At 44.9% G+C, this 21,251-nt stretch overlaps 1 protein-coding gene across 3 annotated transcripts in view; it reads left to right on the top strand.

The window, feature by feature from the left end:
- The window catches only part of plxna2 (plexin A2), a 219,493-nt gene that overhangs the window by 44,975 nt on the left and 153,267 nt on the right, over positions 1–21,251 (top strand). The gene's annotated exons all lie outside the window — the stretch shown is intronic.

Below are 21,251 nucleotides of genomic sequence, written 5' to 3'. Positions count from 1 at the left end.
TTTTGCACCCCAGACACAGCAAAAAGGGTATTAGATGAGGTTGCTCACTGACAGGATTGAATGGTGAGGAAAGTGAGCGCTATGCTCTGGATTCAGGTTAATATGAGGAGTGAGATTGTCAGTCAGAAATGTCTACGCTTTGCTGATTTAATTTAGCACAGCTGTTGCACTGTTTTGGCACCGATGCTGAGGCCATTTGTCGAATGTTAAAATGTTAATGCCCCGTTTTAATGTACATAATGTGTTTTTGTGCAGCCGCATTGTGTCACCATAGTCGTCCATACTGATGGTGCTTTCTAGATGACAGGTTTTGAAGGACTTGTCAGTGTTCCCCTTGGCTCCTCCGTCCATGGGGCTGCCTGTTTGAATGACAGCGGGAGTGTGCCACATGGCCATAACTGGCTCATAAAGCCGTCCCTCCCCCCTACTCACAACAGCTGCGTGCAGCTCAGAGGAAGAAATTGAAAAAGGAAAAAAAAAAAATTGAAAAAGGAAGAAAGTTTTTTAAAACCATTCAGAACCATTCATTTTTTTTGGCAAGTTCTTTCTTGTTTCAAGCATGGCAACGCAAAACAAACTGGACTGGTTTGAGTTATTTTGGTCTCCATCTATTCATAATTAAATCAATACACCAATCAGGCTGTGGTGGAGAGAATATTCATTGGGTGTAATCCCCTGTTTGAGCTGTTAAATAATTTAGCAAATTTTTCTTCCTGGTTAAATTAGATGAGACAGAAAAGAGTGTTTTCCCCGCTGTGTTGCAGTTGCTTGCATATTGTTTTTATCTCCTCGCTTCCTGCCACACTGCCGCTTGCCTTCCCCCAGTCCTCTGTCTCTATCTCCCATCTTCTGCTCCCTGTATGAAAATCCATGCAAAGTAGCCTTGCGTGCTGCTGTGTACTCCTCAGAGGGGCATGACTGTAACCACAGTAACGCTAACACGGGAGAGGAATTAACCAGGGTATGAGAAGGGCACCTAGCGAATGGGTACCAGGGTCTGTGGACAGAGCAGAAAAACCTTGTGGAGAACTCAACCACAGAGTCTAAGCCACATTAAAAACAAAGTAAGGTTGTAATACAACTTGTACTAGCAAAACACATTAGCAGTAACTTCCCAGTAATGAGTATCATCGGATTTATTGTCTATTGGGAAATTAGGTTGCGGCAGAAATCACTTTGGCAACGTAAAACAAGAAACCAGAACAGCAATGAACACAATTTCAGACATATATACACAGACATCACTACACATAACATGTACCAAGGCACTTATACACCGGCAGGAAAAACCTTGTGACCGAAAAAGACCACAAAAGAGGATTGGATCTGTTTTTCAATCTCACTATGGGGTAGCTTGGATATGAAAATACAGGACTTTTACTTCAAATAGAAGTATTCTGAATACCTTGATTATACCCAGCGAAAGGTAAGGAAATGGACATCATCTCTCAACATGTATATTGAAAGGTATGAGAGAAAGCAGTCATTAATGTTAAGAGTAACGAAACATTGATTATTATCTCTCAGCGAGACCATTTGGATCTCTCTGTTTTTGGTAAGCGTGTATTCTAGTGGAACAGTGCTGTGGAGTTTGCTGGACTTCATTTGAACCCAATTTGTTTGAAATCACGCGATTAGATGAGCAAAGATTTGCTTGCAGGTACGTTATTGGACACGAACCGGTCTTGATTACCAAGCACATGTTTCAACGAGCACTGAATGTCCACCTAATGGGCATGAAAGAGACAAGGGCCACAATTAGCCTACCCACCGTAGCAGTGTTCAGCAGCGTGGCGAAAGAGAATGAATAATCAATAACGCTGCATGGCAGTGGTGGTAGGAAGAGGACTGCTTCGCCCACCGCCAATTGTTAAGGTGTGTGCGTTTGTTTTGGTCTCCCTGAAATATGCATGTGTTTACATCAAGAGTGTTATCCATTCACTCCCCCAGGTGTTGCAGAGGGAGGGCAGAGGGACAGGGTGACCCGATGAGCCCCGGCTGCAGCTGCTCTGCACGAGTCTGATAAGAGTTACGTGTAGACTGGGTTAGGATGCTGCAGGCTTCCTTCAGATCTGAGCATGACACAGCTATAGGGTGACAAGATTTGACGTTTTGCTGGCGATACAGTTCTAGGCTATACCTTTCTTTTATTTATTTTTTTACGTCTTTCCTGCAACCAGGAAGGACAGACAAATGGGGTTGAGGGGGGAGGGAGAGTGTGTGGCGATGCACGGTTAGAGGGTGTGAGTGTGAGCCATGATGAGAAAAAAATAAGAAAAAGAGTAGCAGGAAGAAGCCAAGATGGAAGGAGAAGGTACTGGGGGACGGAAGAAGAGACCGTTGAAATGTGAATTTAGTGCCGGCAAAGAAACCAGGGCTGCACCGCTGCCTGTAATTGGATTGGCTCCCTTCCCAAAGAATCCCCACTCCCCTCCACTCCCCTGCCCTCCATCTCCCGCTTCCCCATTCAATGCCGCTCCTAATTCCCCCCCCCCCCAACACCACCAGCCTCTCGTTCTCCCCTGCAGACCGGCGTCTGTATGTGCTGCTGTTTCCTGGGCTTTGCTGGAGCATGGCGAAGCAGGAGGCATAGTGTTGGCGGATGCCGCTGCCTCTGGCTGGCTTTTGCGAGGGGGATTGATTGAGGAAGAGGGGTTAAGAGGGTGGGGGAGTGAGCAAACACGAAGATGAGGAGAATGCGTATATCGTAGAAAACAATAACGCTACAGATGTGAGCCTCGTAGGGTATATTAGCACTCACCGTGTGAAGCGCTTACATTTTACTGTGTCATATAGGATCAAACTGAAATATCTATATTTCGGGGCGGCCTCTAGCTCACCCAGTAAGAGCGTTCGCCCCATGTTGGCGGAGTCCTACAGCGGCGCAGAGTTTGAATCCGACCTGCTGCCCTTTGCTGTGTGTCCCCCTTTCATATCTCTCCACTTTAAAATAAAAAGGGAAAAGACCCAAAAGAACAAAAAAAAACAAATCTATATTTCCTGAAAGTGGAGGTTTCTCATTCCCAACCAACAGTGGACCCTAGTACTATCATACGATAGCAGTGTGTTAAATGTGTAGTCTGAGTGTCATGAGGCCTTCAGAAACTGGTTGTGGGCTTCTGGGTGGCACCCCTGGAGGCGATGATTGATTGTGGAGGGCAGTAGATGTTCACCTCAGCAGAAAAGCTGCTAGGGGGGGCAATCAATATTGCTTTGTGCGCTTTTTTTCTAGCAACAGCGAAACCAGTTCCAATCAGTCCCGAAGCTAACACCAGAAGATGGTCCATTGAGCTCGTGGTCCTGCCCATGAGTTAATTTCCTATTTAAATTCTAGATCTGGATTTACATTGACGCTCAACAGGCTCCGTCATCTACATTATCGCTCTTATCTACCCGGAGACCAAAAGACTGCTACGGGGCTCGGCAAGTCAGACTGTAGAGATAGGCGATCTGCTATGCAGTTTCTTCTGGATACACATTACCCAAGAATTGCATCATCTAAATTGGAATTGGCTGTGTGTGGTTCATTTTTTTGTGTTTAAGCAGACCTATATCCCACATGAGGACTGGGATTGGTGGGAAGCAACAACGGAATTAAGGCGGAGAGGAGCTGCGGGGAGCACAGCCTTTGATATAGATGGAGATGGAGGGCACGGCTGCAAATGTTAAATTGGATGTTAAAGGATATCCCAGCGATAGATGAACGGGGAGGTTAAAGCAAGCTCAGTAGAGGCACATTCAGGATTCCCCTGTTAATCAGACGCAATTCGCAGACAGTGAGAATAAACATCCTCCATCCCAGTTCTCTCATACAGAGCAGCAGGGGTTAAGTGCTGCTCAGCCTGAGACCACAGGGATACGTTCCCAGAAGGCATCCTCTCCTGTGTTCTACATGCAGCACAGTTACTCAGGTCGATATAGGCTTATTTATTAAATTATATATTTATTTGAGCCATGAAGCCTTGATATATATTTTTAAATATATCTATTTAAAAAAATAGACATTCTTTCAGCAGTTTTAGGCTAGTTTTTCCTCAGTATTTTGACCTGCGCTGCATGCTTAGTTTTCTTTATTCAACCCTAAATCACGGTGGTGGATGTGTGCATTGAATGTAAGTCAGCGGTTGATTAGTGCTGGGTTGTGTCAGCAGTAAACCATGGATGAAGAAAAAAAAAATGTCTTCCGGCTCTTTATCCCTCAAGCCTTCAACCATGATGTGCCGCTTTTGGCCTAATTAATTCTTCTCCTCATGCCCTGATGAGTAATCAGGAATTGGTTTGGATGATGCCCCTGGCAACTGAAGGGGACAACTTGAAAGGGTGGTTCAGGTGTTTAATTGGAGAAGTCCTGTTGAACTGGTTAACGTGGCAGAGGGTGCATGTCTGACTGCACTGGCGCGAATAGCAGCAAGGATGTGTGTGATGTGCAGACATTGTGTGCTGCTGAGGGTAGCAGCTGATCATAGGGCATAAAGTGTCAGGGACTTAAAAAGGCTTGTAAATGCAGGCAGCTGCTCCTGCAGGGCACTGGTGGACAAGTGGTAACCCCCTCCATCCCTCACCCCTCAATGCTGTGTTCACCCCCAATGAGCCTCAGAGAGTTAGTACGTGGATCTGTTGCCTTCACAGGGAATTTGATCTGGGAACCTGTTGCTTGTCAACCTGGAGGCTGCTCACCTGCTACCCTTGTCCAGGTCCTGCTTTGGCGTAGCCTGGCTTAGCCTGGTCTAGATTTTGATGTGGAAGCGAGGGATCTAAGTGGAGTTGTTGTCACTCTGTTCTCCAACCCTTGGGCTCCGTATTTGCTGGAGCCCACCTGGATTGCCAACCTGGTAGTCTCACATTGTCAGACCTATATCCACAGCACTGCAGAGTAAGGACTGGCTACACCAAACATACATTCATACATAAAAAAAAAAAACCGCTCTGGGTTGTTTGCATTTCTTTAAACCAATCGCAATCGTTTTGGGTGACTCTAAGCCCCGGACGCAGCGACGGTGGCTCTGCAAAAGAACTTGTTTTGGTGGAACGTTACATACAATATTAAAAGAAGTACCATAATTTGCTCTTTCCAGTGTATCGTCCCAGTTAGAGAGTAAATGCCGTAAACGTATTCTTTGTAAATCTTTACAATCATTCCCACGAAAGAACCAAGCAGGCCTGCCTTGTTGCACGATCCAAGTGTTCTTCTAAACTTGCCCTTTTCAGCGTGTAGCTTGCTAGCTCGAAGTTTGTTGTGGTTTCCCTAAGCGAACAGAGTTTGAGAACGGCAACACACAGAGAGAGAAAAGTGCTGTCAGGCAATTATCATGGAAATGTATTTATGTTGATCAAGACTATCAACCTGGTAATAGAGAGAGGGAGAGGGAGAGGGAGAGAGAGAGGGAGAGGGGGAGAGAGAGAGAGAGACTCTAACTAGCATTGAAGATGTCTCTATAGCAACAACTGAACAGAAGCCCGTCCTGTCATCTGCATCCTCAAAACCATACGCACAGACACGCACACATATTCACTCCTATGATAAAATGAAGTATGATATGAACATGAATCCCGTTTATTTCACTTTATTAACAGCTTTCAGTTTTTGTTTCCAGTTGCTCATTGGTGCTTACACGTCGGATTGCAAATAAACACAAAGCACAAATAATTAAGCATTTTAATAGCTTTATTAAACATCTCCATTGTCACTGCGTGACTTGCATTAACCTTGAGCCCACATGAAAAGAAATACAATTACAAGTAAAAAGCGTTGTCACAATTGCCACCAGGTAGAATTAGTTTCCAATCATCGTACTCATAAATAGTTATTTCTCACTGAATGCCTAGTATAATAGCCGTAGCATCACTTTGTTTCAGATTGAATGGTGAGGTCCAATTAACCCCACACAGAACGAATCATTGCATCCCTTTGTTAAAACTTTGTTTTGATTTTTAAAATTCAATGAAAATCATCTTACTCAATACGCCTGTTTACGAAGCAGGCGACCAACATTTCGAACTTAGCAAAATGACAAATTGACAAGTGGCACAGAGACACTAGGAGCATTTTAGCTGGAATGAGAGCTGCCAGTATGTATCTATTACAGCCATGCTCAGGACTCTCCCTGCTAGATTGCCTGCAACCTTTTTAACCATGTTGAACTGAACAATACAAACTCCATTTGCCCACCGGCAGCAGCCAAGCATAGCCTGCAGAAAGCACTTTTGCTACTTAAACAACATTTTCTCTTCCAACACAACTTGGAGCACTTTGTCATAATGGCTGAATCAAATGTCCTACAGTAAAATCAGCATTATTTGGAGAAATGCTAAATAGAGATACACTTGGTATTACCTCAGGGCCTCTTTTGGGTGCCGGCTCGCAGAGAGACTGTTAACCGTAACCTCTACAGAAAGACAGGATGACCATAGTGCTGCATAGTCAGCTGGCGGTCTGAACTCTACTGAACATCAGTGAGGAACTTCAGTAGAGCATGAGGCTTTCAATCCTCCATCTTATCTGTGAAAAACAAAATTTCATAGTAAATATTATTATGATTCATTGAGGCAATGCACATTACTGTGGCCTCCTTAGTCTGGCAGAATGACTGTTTGGGGCTTTGAGTTTATTTCAATGTGTATAAATTAGGGCTGCGTGATGTGAGGAAAAGATGCGATAACGTTGTTGAATACCCCAATAACGATAGTCCTTGTGATTAATAATCGGATATTGAAGTGTACTCAGATCGGCTGCTTTCAGTATTCACCTTTTAAAAATGAAGAATGATAGTTACATGTTAAAGTGCAGTTTTCTACTGCTACTCTCTTTCAACTAACTAACTAAAAATCTCGGAGCGTCTTTCGCGATATGTCGCAGCCTTTCGCGATGTGTTTTGATATCGCGATGATGATTTAAAAATATATATATATTTTTTTTTTTATTATTGTGCAGCCCTGGTATAAATGTATGTATGGGTGTGGGCTTGTGTGTGGAGGTGGTTGCTGTATGTGTTTAATTACCATAACCGTCTATAGTCTTGCTAATGACTAGCTTGTTGGTTGAGTTGGTAGGATGTCTGTGTGACCTTTTGGGAACCTGGCCTCCACTTGACTCCCTCCTGCTCAGTTCTGAACCCGGTGCCAGAGAAAGAGACGGCCGGCGGCAGTCCCAAGCTGCAGCAGCAGGCTGTGTCTTTCATGGCTGTCTTTAGAGTACAAGCCTTTCTCTCTGCCAGACCTGGTCCAGGCTTCTCTAAACACTTCACTGTTAAAAGGCTAAAGGGAAAGCTGAGAGCCCCTGCCGTTCCATTCATCCAAGCCTTATATCTGCTTTTCCTTCTTCTCCTCTGTTTTTTTTTTTTTTTTTTTTTTTTTTTTTTTTTTTTTTTTTTTTTTCTCTCTCTCTCTCTCTCTCTCTCTCTCTCTCTCTGTCTGTATCTCTCATTCTCTTTCTTTCCATAGCAGCGAGTTAAACGTTGCTTGGCCGGACAACCGGCTGCCCCCTCTCGTTTTCTTTCTTTTCTTATGCCCTTCGCATTCCTCTCTTTCTTCCTCTCCCTTTCTCTGTCTCAGTCCCTCACTCTTCCTCCCAGTCTTTTTCTCCTTCTCTTCCCCTGCTCAGACTGTTCCGATGACACAACCTAACCTGCAGTGATCTCATTAATCTGTCCGCCTCTCCATTCTCTTCCTCTAATTGTTTGCTCTTTTCTCTGCCCAAGGTGTTTTCATTGTCTCGACGACAACAACCGACAAATACTCATACAGTGCATACGTTTTGACTCCAGATGGATTTTTATGCATGTAGGCTTCATTTAGCCACTTAAATTCAGCCGATATGCAGCGGTATGCATCCATGCCAGCGTAGCCAAATCCCAAAAGACGCAAAGACCGCAAAATCCCATATGTGCATAAATATGTTGTGCACTAGTTATTTATTAATGTATCGCCACGATCACAGTTTTTGTTCTTAGCTTATTTATTAGATTAGTTATTGGCATTAGCTTCTCATTTATTTAAATTTTTTTTTTTTTTAAGGAAACAAATTACCCTGTGGAGTGATTCCCATAATTGGACTTCATGACATGAGATTAATTAACCCATTGTTGTTGGCGCCACTTTCCACCAGAGACTGTTTGTAGAAAGAACATTGTTGTAATCCAGTTTTTTTCAACATATTCTCTTGTTGATTGGGCTACAAATTAGGTTAATGGCAGCATTATTTACCTTGCCTGTGAACATTTTCTCATGTTTGGAAGTACTTGGGGCCTTGAAGGGGAAAGAAGTATGTAGATCTCAGCTCTGCTTCTCCACTGTTGCTCGCATACAGAGCCTGGGAGTCATACTATGGCTGTGGGTTGTGTGGTTTTTACCAATGTCGGGAGCAGTAGCGTCATTGGGATTGGGGAAGCCACATCAAACGCCACCGACTCACCCAGATCCATGTCTTCCTGGTTGGGCAGAAAGATTAAACAAGGGCAAATAAGGCTGACTATTCCTAAATGTTCCTTATTCGTATTCTTATGAATATGATATTTCTAGCCCACACATCCTGGCAATCAAATATTTGATGTGCAGTAGATATGTCCAAGACATTATGCAAGGGATCGGTGTTGGGAGGCAGGGCCTCGAAGCCTATCAATATTCCTGTTTTAGTCTGCAGCCAATGTAGGCACCACAGGGAGAACATTTGAAATTCATAGAAATTCTTATCAGTTGTTGCGTCGCTGTTATTGATCTGTTACTGTGGAAACCGAATCGTGCGAGTGTAGGCCTTGTTATTTTTTTTCTTGCCCGAGGTATAAGTCTCAGAGCTCCAATGACTTCCAACGGTTCTAGCAATCAAAGAGAAAATGTGTCTCTCTGTCAAATGAACTTTAAGTACTCAGTGCTTGACTTTTGTCCTCTGAGTTGCCAGCTGGCATGGAATATTTGTTTTTTTTTCTTCTTCAATTTCCCCGCTGACCTTGCTAAAGTACACAGAGAGAGAAAAGGGACAGACAGAGACAGAGTAAACATCTCTAGCACAGAAAAAAAGACAACAGAAATAGATTAGCGAGCAACGTCTGTCAAAGTGGATGGCTGGCTCAGTTCCAAGCTTTATTGATTTGCTTTACAAAGCACTTGAATAGACCAGATAACTGTGATTAGCCAATTCATTACTGCTGGCTCTAAGAGTGGTCCAAAATTAGATAAAAGGGAAATAGGAAGGACAGAAGGGGAGCGAGAGCAAACTATTACTTTGTAAACTCGCACGGAAACTTGAACGGCGGCTCACAACAGAGGGAATCGGAGGGGAATCTTTTTGAAGTTTGTGCTGAATTGTCCCTGCTTTACATGCAGCGTAGCGATCATCCTCATTAGAGGCAGTTACGAAAAAGGAAAAAAACCGAAAAAGCAAGCATTGTTTATGGTGCTTGATAGCGTGCATAATGATTCTAGATTACTCAAGCAACCAAAACAGCATTCCTCTCATCTACTTTGCAAATGTGTGTTTCCATTTCAAGTGTCTTTTCAAGTTGAACAGCGCCATAGATCTCCGAAAAAAAAAAAAAGAAGTAAGAATTGTTTTGGCTTTGATGATATACTAAACTGTTGTCTGTGCGAAGGCAAACTGAGTGTGACAGCGACTAATGTTTCTGTCTGATAGTGAGACAGCTTTACTGCTCCTCTGTCTCCTACTTCATACGAGACAGCAGCAGTTATCAGGGCCCTTAGAGTTAAGCTTGTCTGGGTGACAGCGTTGTTTAATGCATTTCTGTGATCATACAGTGTTTACAGGAAGCTTTTACGGGCTCTACACAAATCATTTCTTTGATATATGCTTTTTGACACCATGCAGTCATCTGGTTCATCGTGTATTATGGATGTTACGGCAATTAGAATTAGGAATTGTAGTAATAGGCCGTGTTCCGTTTCGCGGTGGGGCATTAAATACCACATCTGTCCTGATACTAGAGATCCTCTTGTTTACCTCTGAAACCCTGGATGTTGAATCTCTGACGGTGAAGCACGAGGCAAGCAGGCCTTCATCATTTCCCCCCCCAGATTTTCCTCTTGCTCCAGTTTCCCTTCTACATTTCTTCGGTGCAACACTTTTATCTACTTATGTCTTTCTCACTGTCTCCATCTCTCGCACTCTTACCGCAGGGCTGTCAAGTAACTCCGGCTAGCCATCAGCCTAATGAACAGTGATACAGTGCTAATAGCATGTGATAATATTTCAAGCCACTGGTAATCTCGGCTCACTCAGCCTTTACCTGCACTTCGCTTCTGCGCCTTTAATACGCACATACACACACACACACGGGGCATCTCATTCTCTTGACAGCTGCGTGTCAGGTCTTGGCCTCGTGCTGTCATGAAACAGAGCTGTCAGCCTAGACTCCCTCTTAATAGCACAGCCGGCCAGCAAGGATGGCTACAGTATTAATGGGATTGGACAGTTCCTTCTGCATAGCTTGTAACACAGTGTACAGTGCGTTGTGTTCAATGGTATTTCTATACATACGTATATCTCTATCCATGTAGAACATAAATACTAATTTACCATTCACGTTATACTCCCTGAATATCAATGAGGAAGGTTGTAGCTCACTGTCAGCATGTTCCTTCCAGAGAACGGAAGAAGAAGACATGCTTCTTTATTGATCCCCAGGGGGGAAATTACATGTTTTCACACACTGTTGGAGTTACACATTGCACACAGGCTTGAAATACACACACGTGCTCTATAAAGGCATTGATGGAGATATGGCAGAGGGTGAGGGGGGCTGCCAATAAAGGCGTCCTGAGCATCCTTGCTCAAAGACACCTCAGCAGTGCCCAGGAGGTGAACTGGCACCTCTCCAGCTACCAGTCCAAGCTCCGTACAGGGACTTGAACCCGGCGACCCGTCCGGTTCCAGAGCCAAGTCTCTACAGACTGAGCCACTGCCGCCCCTAGCAGTGCTATAAAGCCCAATGTCACGGCCATATAATGCCATTACACACCGCACACTGACTGGTGAGATTGAAACTTTGACAGATAGAGGAGGACAGTGTGTTAGAGGCCACAGACACCAGATGTTGTTTGAATGGAGACACAGAATAGGGGAAAAACAATAGTCCATGTAAATGTGATATGTCAGAATGTGTGGGTGGATAGCTTGACAGATTCTGTATCACAGAACAAGAGAAGAAGTGCCGAGTTGCAAGCAGTGTTGGGACGGCTACTTTGGAAATGTAATAGGTTACCGATTACAAGTTACCCCATTTAAAGTGTAAGGGTAGTGTAACTATTTCAATTACTTTATCAAAGTAATGCTAATTGTTACATTTAATTACATTGTGATTACTTTTCTGAATTTCTAATGAATGTTCTCAACTGTTTTCATATATTTAAACCTGGCAGTTACGAACTTACAGCAGTGCTCAACACCGACTACTGTCAATCTCCTGAAGAAGACATTGTGTGCATGAAAAGCAACCAAATGAATATCATTCAACATATAGCCTAGCTTTTCAGATGTAACCCCCAGTGTAATCGTGAACATTTTCATAGGTAACTGTAATGTAATTACACATTTTTTTCCCCAGTAACTGTAACGGTTGCCTTTATTTTGTAATCAAATTGTGCAACGCCATTACATGTAACTAGTTACTCCCCAACACTGGTTGCAAGTGAATAACTGAGGGACAGGAGGAAAATAGCAAGGGCACGTACGTTTGTGAACAGTGCAGCAGAAGAAAGCCAATGCCAGGCCACCGAGAGGGCATCGACGGGGTCATGATATCAGCGAACAGAGCCGGAGCTGGAGGCCTCTTCCAGCCACAGGTCAGCTGAGCCACCGCTGTTACTCATTAAACCCTAATGGTTAGCGGTTGGGAAAACATTATCTGGGCCTCTGGTAACTTGACTAAAGGTAAAGGTCAGGGCCGAAGGCAGGGCCGAGCCATCCCCACGCCTGGTGACATGGGCGCGCTGTGTCGGATTGGATTAGCAGTCGAGGCGGAGAGGTGATGATTTGATGGAATCACAACACAGCGGCAAACCATCAACATTCCTCCTTTTTTACTCCGGTTTTAAAAGGACAAGTTAAACGTTTCTGTGGGGAATAACGTGTTACCGTCAGTCATAGTTAAGTGTTTTGGTGTATTTGGCAGCCACAGTTTGGTGCCGCTGGAAGCAGCTGTTGGCTCAGTTGGGGGTATGCATTATAGAGGAGGTGTGTCTGGTGTTTGAGTGCGTGCATGTTTGGCCTATATTAGCTGACTGTGGTAATGAGTTAGCAGAAAAACAGACAAGCCACTTTTAGGTTAGTCCTGCGTCGGTTAAATTTGGAGTTTAGAGGGCGAAGATCTTGTATCATTCGCGTGTTTCTTCCCCCGAAAGGTATTGTGCTATTAGCGTGTAATGAATCTCTTTAACGTTTTAAAATTGTGCACACAATTTATGCAGCCGAAGGTTTGTGTACCGTGTGTTTTATTACATGCACACATGGCCTTAGTATACTTTGGTGTGGTGCACATACAAATTTGACTCACTTATTTGTATGAGGGAGGTATGCGTAACTCCCTTGATCATACATTCAAAAGACACTACGTGTTTCACTCTATTTCAAGATTCTTTCATCACACACAAATGCGCGCACGCACACACACACACAACACACGCACGCATATACACATACACATACTGGGTAGAAAGGGGGCTTTTGCCTTCTAACTGATTAGGAAACGGGAAACACTTGTGTCATGCCTTTTCACCCTAATAAGCCCAGATTGTTGCGTTTGGGTGAAAATTTGGGTGCAGGTATGCTTGTGTGTGCGAGCTGGATTGGAGGTGGGGGGGGGGCGGCGGTTGGATGGGAAGGTGTGGAGGATCAGATGGCTGTGTCGGCTCCCCAGGATCCTCGGCTGAAAGGGGATAGGACGGTGTTTGGGTTACACCATGCTGGGAGTGCTGTCCTCTTTAAATAAGACACACTTGAACAAAGTGCGGCTGATCAGATTAGTGTGGCTGATCAGGTTTCTCAGCAGGTTGTTGGCTCCCACTGTCTGAACATCTTGACTAGGAAATGCTGTTAGTACTGCAGAACAAAGGAAGTACAGCGAAGAGATATACCAACACTGTTGTTGTTGTTGTTGAGCTTTAGTATTACAAAATAGATGATGACAGAACATGGATTTTACCAAATTCATCTGTGATCAGTACAGCCTTGGCTTTTAACATCTTTTTAACATCCGTTCATTGAGTTTTGCTTTTCTGCATCTGCAGTCTTTCTCAAGGGCAAAGTTATTCTTTCTGGCAGTAGAGAAAGAAATCCTGCAATAAAGTGGACCTATGGGACTCCGACTGAAACAATGCTAGCAGGATGAATTGTACCAATCGACTTGAGCTGGGTTCTATTGTTAAGTTTGCTATTGTGTGACGAGGAGGAAATTGTTTCTGTTCTCGGGGCCCTGATAAATCCACCCTTCAAAAACCCGAGATCATTGAAAGAGCGTTAGAGGAGGAGAAAAACAAGAATATTATCAGAAAGGCAGCGTCTTGGTTTGATTCTCTGTTTCTTTTCTCTTTCTTCCTCTCATTCTCGGCTACTGTCTACATCGATCCTCTGTATCGCTCTTTTCCCTCCGTATACACTTTTCAGCATCTTTGTCTCTGGATGTCTTGTGTTATTTTTCTCAAATGCATGTTCTCTGCTCCTGCCTCTGCCCTTCTCTCGCTCTCTCTCTCTCTCTCTCTCTCATTCTCCATGGCTTCTCACCCGTGATCCATCCAGGCCAAGCCACAATCCCTTATAAGGCCAGTTGAAGCCCCCATCTGGCCTCTTATTTCCATATCAGATCTGCAGTAACAGACAGGGTTTACACAGGCTCAAGCCTGGAATGTGAGGCTGCCTCTCCATCGGCTGTGCCACACACCTTACTGTGCTCTCTGCTCCTGGGCACAAACCTTGTCACACCTCCTCTCTTCTCCTCTCCTGCTCTTCCTGCAGCTTTACTGTATCTCCTCCATTTCCTCGCATATCTCCCCAACACATCTTCTCATCTCTCTCCCCTTTATCCTTCCTCTTTTCCTTGTATTTCTTTCCTCCTTCCTCCTGTTCTCTGCCGCACCTCTCTCATCCGTCGTCATCGTCTATTTCTAACCACCTCAACGCCAAGCACACAAACATGCTCGCGCTTCTCTCGTCTTTTTGGCAGCGTCTTAGCGGAGCACACGTTTACGCTTGGGGACAAAGACGCAGCATGCTCAGATGGTTGCTTGCTCTAAGTTCATAGCTTATACAGCGATGCAGCCACAGACAGCCAAACAATAGACTAAGCCACATCTGAGAGCGAGACAAAAAAGAGGAACGCAGTAATGCCATGCAGTACAACTCTACAACAAACACTCTTAACACAGGCTCAAAGGACATCTGCGGTTCGGGCTTACATTATATGTAAAAGCTCTCTTTCCTCCGTCATCATTACAGCTCTCTGTCTTTCTGTCTCTTCCTTACTATCCCGTATGCACTCACTGAGCCTGTTACTCATTACAATTTGATGTTTCCACAGGCTTTTTTCCCTCCCTGCCGAGCTTTAATATGTAAAGTGTCGACTTTCCTGTGTGTATGTGTGTGTGTGTGTGGTTTGGTTTGTTGTCGTAGAGAATCTGTTTCTGATTAGGCCCGCTCTCACTAAGCTTTTCCTTTACTGCCACATTTGGGCCTTGCTTGGCAGAGGAACCTTCGCAGTGACTCTCATCCAAACCCTTAATTGTTTTAAAGGGCTGCCTTTCTTTCTGTCTCTCTTTGTTGTCCCTTTTCTATCGCTTCACTCGCTCTCTGTTCTCTCCCAGTCTCTCGGCCACCTCGACTTCCTCTCCACCGCGTTCTCCTTTTGTTCCTCCTTTTCTCTCCCAGGGTCTGATACAAATGGAGGGATGAAGGGATGAGAGGGGATCTCATATAGCCTATAATGCTTATCTCCTTTGGGGCCCGCATAGCTCATTAACCTACGTTAGTCTCCACATGCCTCCATTAAAGAGAGACACCTGGCTCCCAAGGGCCTGACAGGGAAATGACAAGTCCAGTCTCCTTTCCTTTCCCTTCATCAGCATCCTAGACGCAGAAAGGGGAAAAGGACTCATTACACCGCAGGACTGCCTAGCCTTTGTAGCTACTCTTGTGGTACGTCCTTTTATTGTGGCTACGGCGGTTACTGATGCGGATGTGTTGATTTCTCGGTCATGTCAGCTGTGCTGTAATGTGACATGTATACTACACATTGAAATAATGACATCCACATTATGTGCAAGTGGCTTTTCCATGAATAACAAGTAGCACTGCTTCTCGCTTAAAAGGAAATCAGAGGAGCACAGTATTGGATGTAATCAACAGAAAGCATTGGCTACACACAGCAGCTCTGTTCAGCTGGAAGCGGACTATGAGCCCCTGGTACAGTGGCAAGTCTCATATATTAGCCAAAGTCCTTTTTCAGAGCCAGGGCAGCATCATCTGCATGCGGGGTTACGCATTGAAATGTACACTGAGAGTAATTGCCAGTGAAAAGCCTAAATCTTGTATGGGGGATGCATCCCAAATCTGTGTTCTGGTCCCCTGGCTGGCTCTGGATAATCTGCTTGCTCGGGACTTAGCCTTTCTAATGTTCCCGCCGTCCACTCTGCAATACAGAGGCATGCAGAGATGAGCAGAATCGCCCTGCGCCGTGCCACCTGGCCACAGAACAAATAAATGCTATCAACTGCTTTTATTCAATTTGGAGATGAAAAGATATGCAGATGGAAAGATGGCTTTGTTTTTCCGCACTTTTTTCTCTCCCCTTCTGTCCTTCTGTCCTTCCCACTCTCTCAGTTTTTCCATTTGTCTCCCTGTGCGTGTAGATCTCTCATCCATGCATTTCTGACGCTAAAGCGAGTAAGCTGAACTGCATCACTTTAATGTCACACTCCATGTTTTCCACAACACTGACCTCTTTGTTTTCTGCTGCCTGCAGTTTCTCTATCCTCTACTCTCCCCTTTTCTTTATTCTCCAGTGCTCCGTCTCACCCAGTGACGTGTGTGTGTGTGTGTGTGTGTCGGACAAGTGGATGTCAGGGAGTTACAGCGACCTGGAACAGTCTGCACATTCTCTTTTCACCATTTTCACATGTCTCTCTCACCCTCTTCTCCCCTCAGTGTATTTCTCTTCTATTGCGTCGGGCTCTGCTCTCTCTTTCTTCACTCCATCTCTTCCGTATTAGCATATCATTGCCGTAAGGATCTTCAAACTTCACAATTAATGGGTTTTTGATGGTTCCCCGGGCCTCACCATTATGTGGCCGGGCTTCTTAGGCTAATCTAGTGGGGACCATATGGGTAGCAGACCGACTCTATACGCTGGACTCAGAGGTGTATTGAAACCAGTGGGGAAGTAGAGCCAGAATGTATTTAAATCCCAATGGGCTCAGGTCATTATTTAAAAACCAAAGAAAGTTGATTTGTTTGAGGCCCCTCAGAGATGGGAGTGAGTGCAGGAGGTCTGTCCTTCTTTTACAAGAGCTGGATTAATGGTCACTTGGGTTCAAGGTGCGAACGTGTGCAAAATGTGTGTGCCTGTATGTGCGTGGACATGGCTTTATCTGTAGTCTCGCATTTCCAAATCTATCTCAACAGCACTGTGGAGTAAGGTCTGGCTTACACCAAAGATACATTCTGGGATTGGAGGGAAAAAAACGCTCCGGGTTGTTTGCATTTCTTTAAACCAATCACAATCGTCTTGGGCGGCGCTAAGCTCCGGACGCGGCGACGGTGGCGCTGCAAAATAATCTCGGGAAGGAACTTCCCAAATCTTCCTTCCTTAATCTTAACAATCATTTCCCCTGAAAGAACCAAGCAGGCCTGCCTTGTGGCATGATTCAAATATGTTCAAAACTCGCCATTTTCAGCGTGTAGCTTGCGAGCTACGGTAGTTTTCTTGTTGTTTCCCGAAGGGAACAGAGTTTGAGAACGGCAACACACAGAGAGCGGAAGGTGAGGGACACCCGGCACAAGGCAATTATCCTGTAAATGTACCCGTCGTTGATCCAGACTACTTTTACTTTTGACTTAGAGCTCCAGCCAAGGTGAGCATAAAACAAGCAGCAGCTCATGGGGCAGAATTTTAGAACCCGCTCAAGAGACCGCCAACGAGCCAGACTATCTCTCCCATGTGACGCGGTGGTCTGGACCCAAGCATCAGCAGAGTAAAATAAACACTTGACACACTGACAGTGTTGGCATATTTAAACCTATGAGGATTTACTGTTACATATTGCGTTTTTCAGCCTGCCTTGAAAAGGAAAGTGTCTGTGTTGTAGGTTTATGAGCTGCTGTCTGTTAGGATAAATGTGCCTCTAAGTAAATTCCGGACTAGATAGAGTTGACTCACTTTCACCGTCCTTGCACCTCCAGTTGTTTCTTTTTAGCCCTGAAATCTAACCACGGTCGTCTCTGCCCACAGGCAGATCATTATTCACTGGGTTAAATTCATACGACTGAACATGTACATGTTTGTGTATGTGTGTCTTCAAAGGGCTCTGACTTTCTTTTTTTTTTTTTTAAAGCGAGTAAGTTGTCTCGATTCACTCAGCAAATACAAACATCATTTGCTCCACCGTCCACCGCCCGCTCGCGACAAAACTTCGAACACCTTCAGATTTTGTCCTCGTTCACTCTTCAGTAAACTCAAAGTGATCCAATTTGGAAGTGCGATCCTTCTGGATGGACTTGAGAATACATTTCCAAAGGTCGAACTAACTGGCCAAGCAGCTAACAAGCCAGCAGACCACGGTCAACACCTGAGTGGAAAGCAGCCAGAAAAGCTCTTTACTCATTACACTTGCTGTCAATGGAAAGAAGATTAAAAACGACTAAAGACTGTCTCCTCAGCTCACGTACTTTTTCCTCAACATGATCCACTTAAGCTTTTAATGTAATGCACGTTATATAGAAGGGCTGTGGTGTTGCAGTACAGTTCTTTTGTGTGTGTGTGTGTGTGTGTGTGTGTGTGTGTGTGTGTGTGTGTGTGTGTGTGTGTGTGTGTGTGTGTGTGTGTGTGTGTGTGTGTGTGTGTGTGTGTGTGTGTGTGTGTGTGTGTGTGCGTGTGTGTGTGCGTGCGTGCCAGGCGGAAGTGCTGACGCAAGCTTTATGCGCGTTCCTGTCCAGGTAATGGCCTGTAGCGGTGCTGCAGCCTGGGGCTTGCCAGAGGAGGACTGACATTTACTGCCACCTTAACTAGCTCATTAGCCTGCTTCACAGTCTTTGTCTCTTTTCACTCCACAGAGGGTAATGAGAATAGCCCTGTTTTACTTTCCCAGTTGTTACTCTGCTCATGCCCTATCAAGGCTATCACGATGGAACACTCGCACTGTTTTTGGGAAATGGCTCCTTGTTCTTTTGCTCTCTGTGCCGTCTTAGCACGGGCGTTCACGCTGTCTGTCTTTGAAGAAACAATTGATGAGTGTCGAATGTTTTCGATGACTGCGATCCATTGTGCTCTCGGTGAGATATCACAACTCACCTACGGTGAGCCCATCTTTTCATCAGGGCTGATCCAGGAGACTGATTGGTCCTATTGTTCATTTTACAGGCTATTCAAATCTGCCTTTATTTCCTTCTGAATAGACAAATGCACATTTGTATTGACAGCCACACGCACACACCTGCATGCACCTGTGCGCATTGCTACCCAAACTCACATCTTCATTATGCCACTTCTTGCGTTGATTGGAGAGTTGCTGTGTGTTGTTGAGGTGGGACAGACACAACACAAGCCTTCCTCTCCTCTCTCGCTGCCTGACATTTCTCTGTTCATTAGGGACGAAGGGATTGAAAGAGAGAGGCGCAGAAGTAATGGCAGCGGAATGAAATGCAAAAAGCAAAGCTGTACTGTAATTATAAAATCAACATCCAACTCACAAGCCGGGCCTCCTTCGCTGTGGTAGCTGCATTTGGCGTTCTGCTGCAGCTGTTGACTGACATGAGCACCCGCAAGATGAGATGTGTTTGTTCAGTAGGCGTGTGAGCACAGTGGCTGTACAGTAAAACACACACACACACACACTGACATACATACACACATACGAAACAACGACTTAGTTTGTCCAGTCAGGCTAGTGGAATGCCCCAGGCCCAGGCACATCCCAAGGCCTTTGTTCTGGCCATGTTTTCATATTGATAAGGCCTTTAGAGACCAAAAAAAAAGTGTTGAGAGAGGAGATTGATTCAAAATACAGCACACTACAGTACATTTCCAAACTACACAAAAAGCTTAATCAAAATGTCATTGCACGGTCATTTGTGGATAATATAATTTGTCTTCCTGCCCTCCAGTTCCTTGTCTTGAGTCATCTTGGTACCATACAGTCTGTTATCTTGTGGCCCTAGTGTTGGTCAGCATTCCCCGTCTGACTAAAAACAGCCCAAGGCCTGTTCTTACAGTCTGATCCCCCTTTGTCTTCCTTTCACTAATTGACTGTATGTGTGCTTGTGTGTGTGTGCTACTTGACCTCAATCATCATATCCTGTGTTTACAATGTTAATGTTAGACGGTAGACTGTCTGTGACTCATAATGAGTTATTGTACCGCTCCTGGAAGAGCCATTTCGGAGGCATGACCGCAGGCAAAGCGCAGAGGCCTCAGCGTGTCTGCAATCTTAACAGGTATCAGACAGTGTTGCAGGTTCCCACAAGAAGTGGATTAGACAGCGCATACTCAGCTCCTCAAAGCAAACACGCCTTTCCCTTCTGTCCGTGTCAACGTCAGGCCAGCGCGTTCTGGTTCAGACTTTGTTGAGGATCACTGGGAATATGAAACACTCTGGATGGCTGTGCCTTAAACTCTCATGTGCTGTCAGTTTTGTTTAAGAAGTATTTCATTCTGTTCTGTTCTTTTCACCCTGCTGTGGGGTAAAGAATGAGAGAGAATGAATCATGGTTGACTCTCCTGTTTTTAGCATTTACTCTAAGAAAGTAATGAAGCAACACTAAAACCCCGCTCAGGGACCAGTTCAACGGAGACGTTTCGGCTTCCCTTTTACTTCTCTGGCACGAGACTATGTCGAAACAGAGTTGGTTTTGGTGCCAAATGCGGTGCCCGTTTGGCCAGCAACCTCCCACTCTACTTCATTCTCTACAAAAACCCATCAGAGAGGAAGTGTCCTCACCAAGCAAATATGCCAGCTGTGACCAATCACTGAGCTCCCCATACCTCTCTCCACTCACTACACTCACTTCATTCTGCTTTAACTGGTCTGGATGAGCTTTCAGGTCAAAACAAAAACAAAGTGACTGCACGCTGTGTCTTTTATTTCATGCAGTATTAGCTCATGGCCTCCCCATCATTAAATCAACTGCTCATTTCAGACAACTAAAGTAAGCTGCCTTCCCCCCCCCCCAACTGCTTTGTTAGCTCCCTGTCTGCTTGTATTTTCAGCCTACAGTCTGCTCTCTTAATGACAGCCTTGCTTCGACTTCACTTGTGTAAGTGATTGCGGGTGCGTGTGTTTGCTAGCTAGGGTGTATTACTGCCTGTGTTTGCAAATGTCTGTGGCGTTATGTGACGAAAAGGTCTGTTTCAGCTCTGGCAGGCTTGTTTTGGGGCTCTCATGGGGGTTTTGGGGTCCGTGTCGAACCGTACCAGGCTGTCTTAAGACAGCTCAGCATGGGACTACCCAAGTGTAGTTAACATGTATGAGAGTGGATTAACATGAAGGCCCCGCTCCTCAGGCACACTCTGTCACAGATCTGTCAGGCCTCTCGGAGACCCCTCACAGCACAGCTCTCATCTGTCAACAGGCAGTACCCTACTGACCCACACGGGAACGAAGAGCATGTACATGCACGTACACACAAACACACACACACACACACACACACACACACACACACACACACACACACACACACACACACACACACGCAGATGTATGGTTGTAGATGCAAACATACTGTACATGCACACATAAATTCACAGAAAGCATATAAAGTCACACAAGTACTACACCAGTTGATGTGGCCTCAGGGACTATATATGACGTTTTTTGTTTCATCACATGAATTTTGAAATATGTTGGCCATTAAAAATGATGCCTTCATTTCCTTAGACTACCAGCTAAGAGTAAACCACAGCCTGTCAGAGGCAAATACTCTTGTTAAATTTATGAACGACAGCTGTCCTGGGTTGTAGAATGATGCAAACAAACTTGAGACATTAATGGAATCATTTACTGAAGTATACTTTGTCCACATGTCTGTGAAGTCATCCAAT

This window comes from Perca fluviatilis, chromosome 5 (genome assembly GCF_010015445.1).
Source record: "Perca fluviatilis chromosome 5, GENO_Pfluv_1.0, whole genome shotgun sequence".
NCBI lineage: Eukaryota > Metazoa > Chordata > Actinopteri > Perciformes > Percidae > Perca > Perca fluviatilis.
The sequence above is the reverse complement of the archived record's forward strand: the minus strand, read 5'-3'. Positions and strand labels throughout refer to the sequence as shown.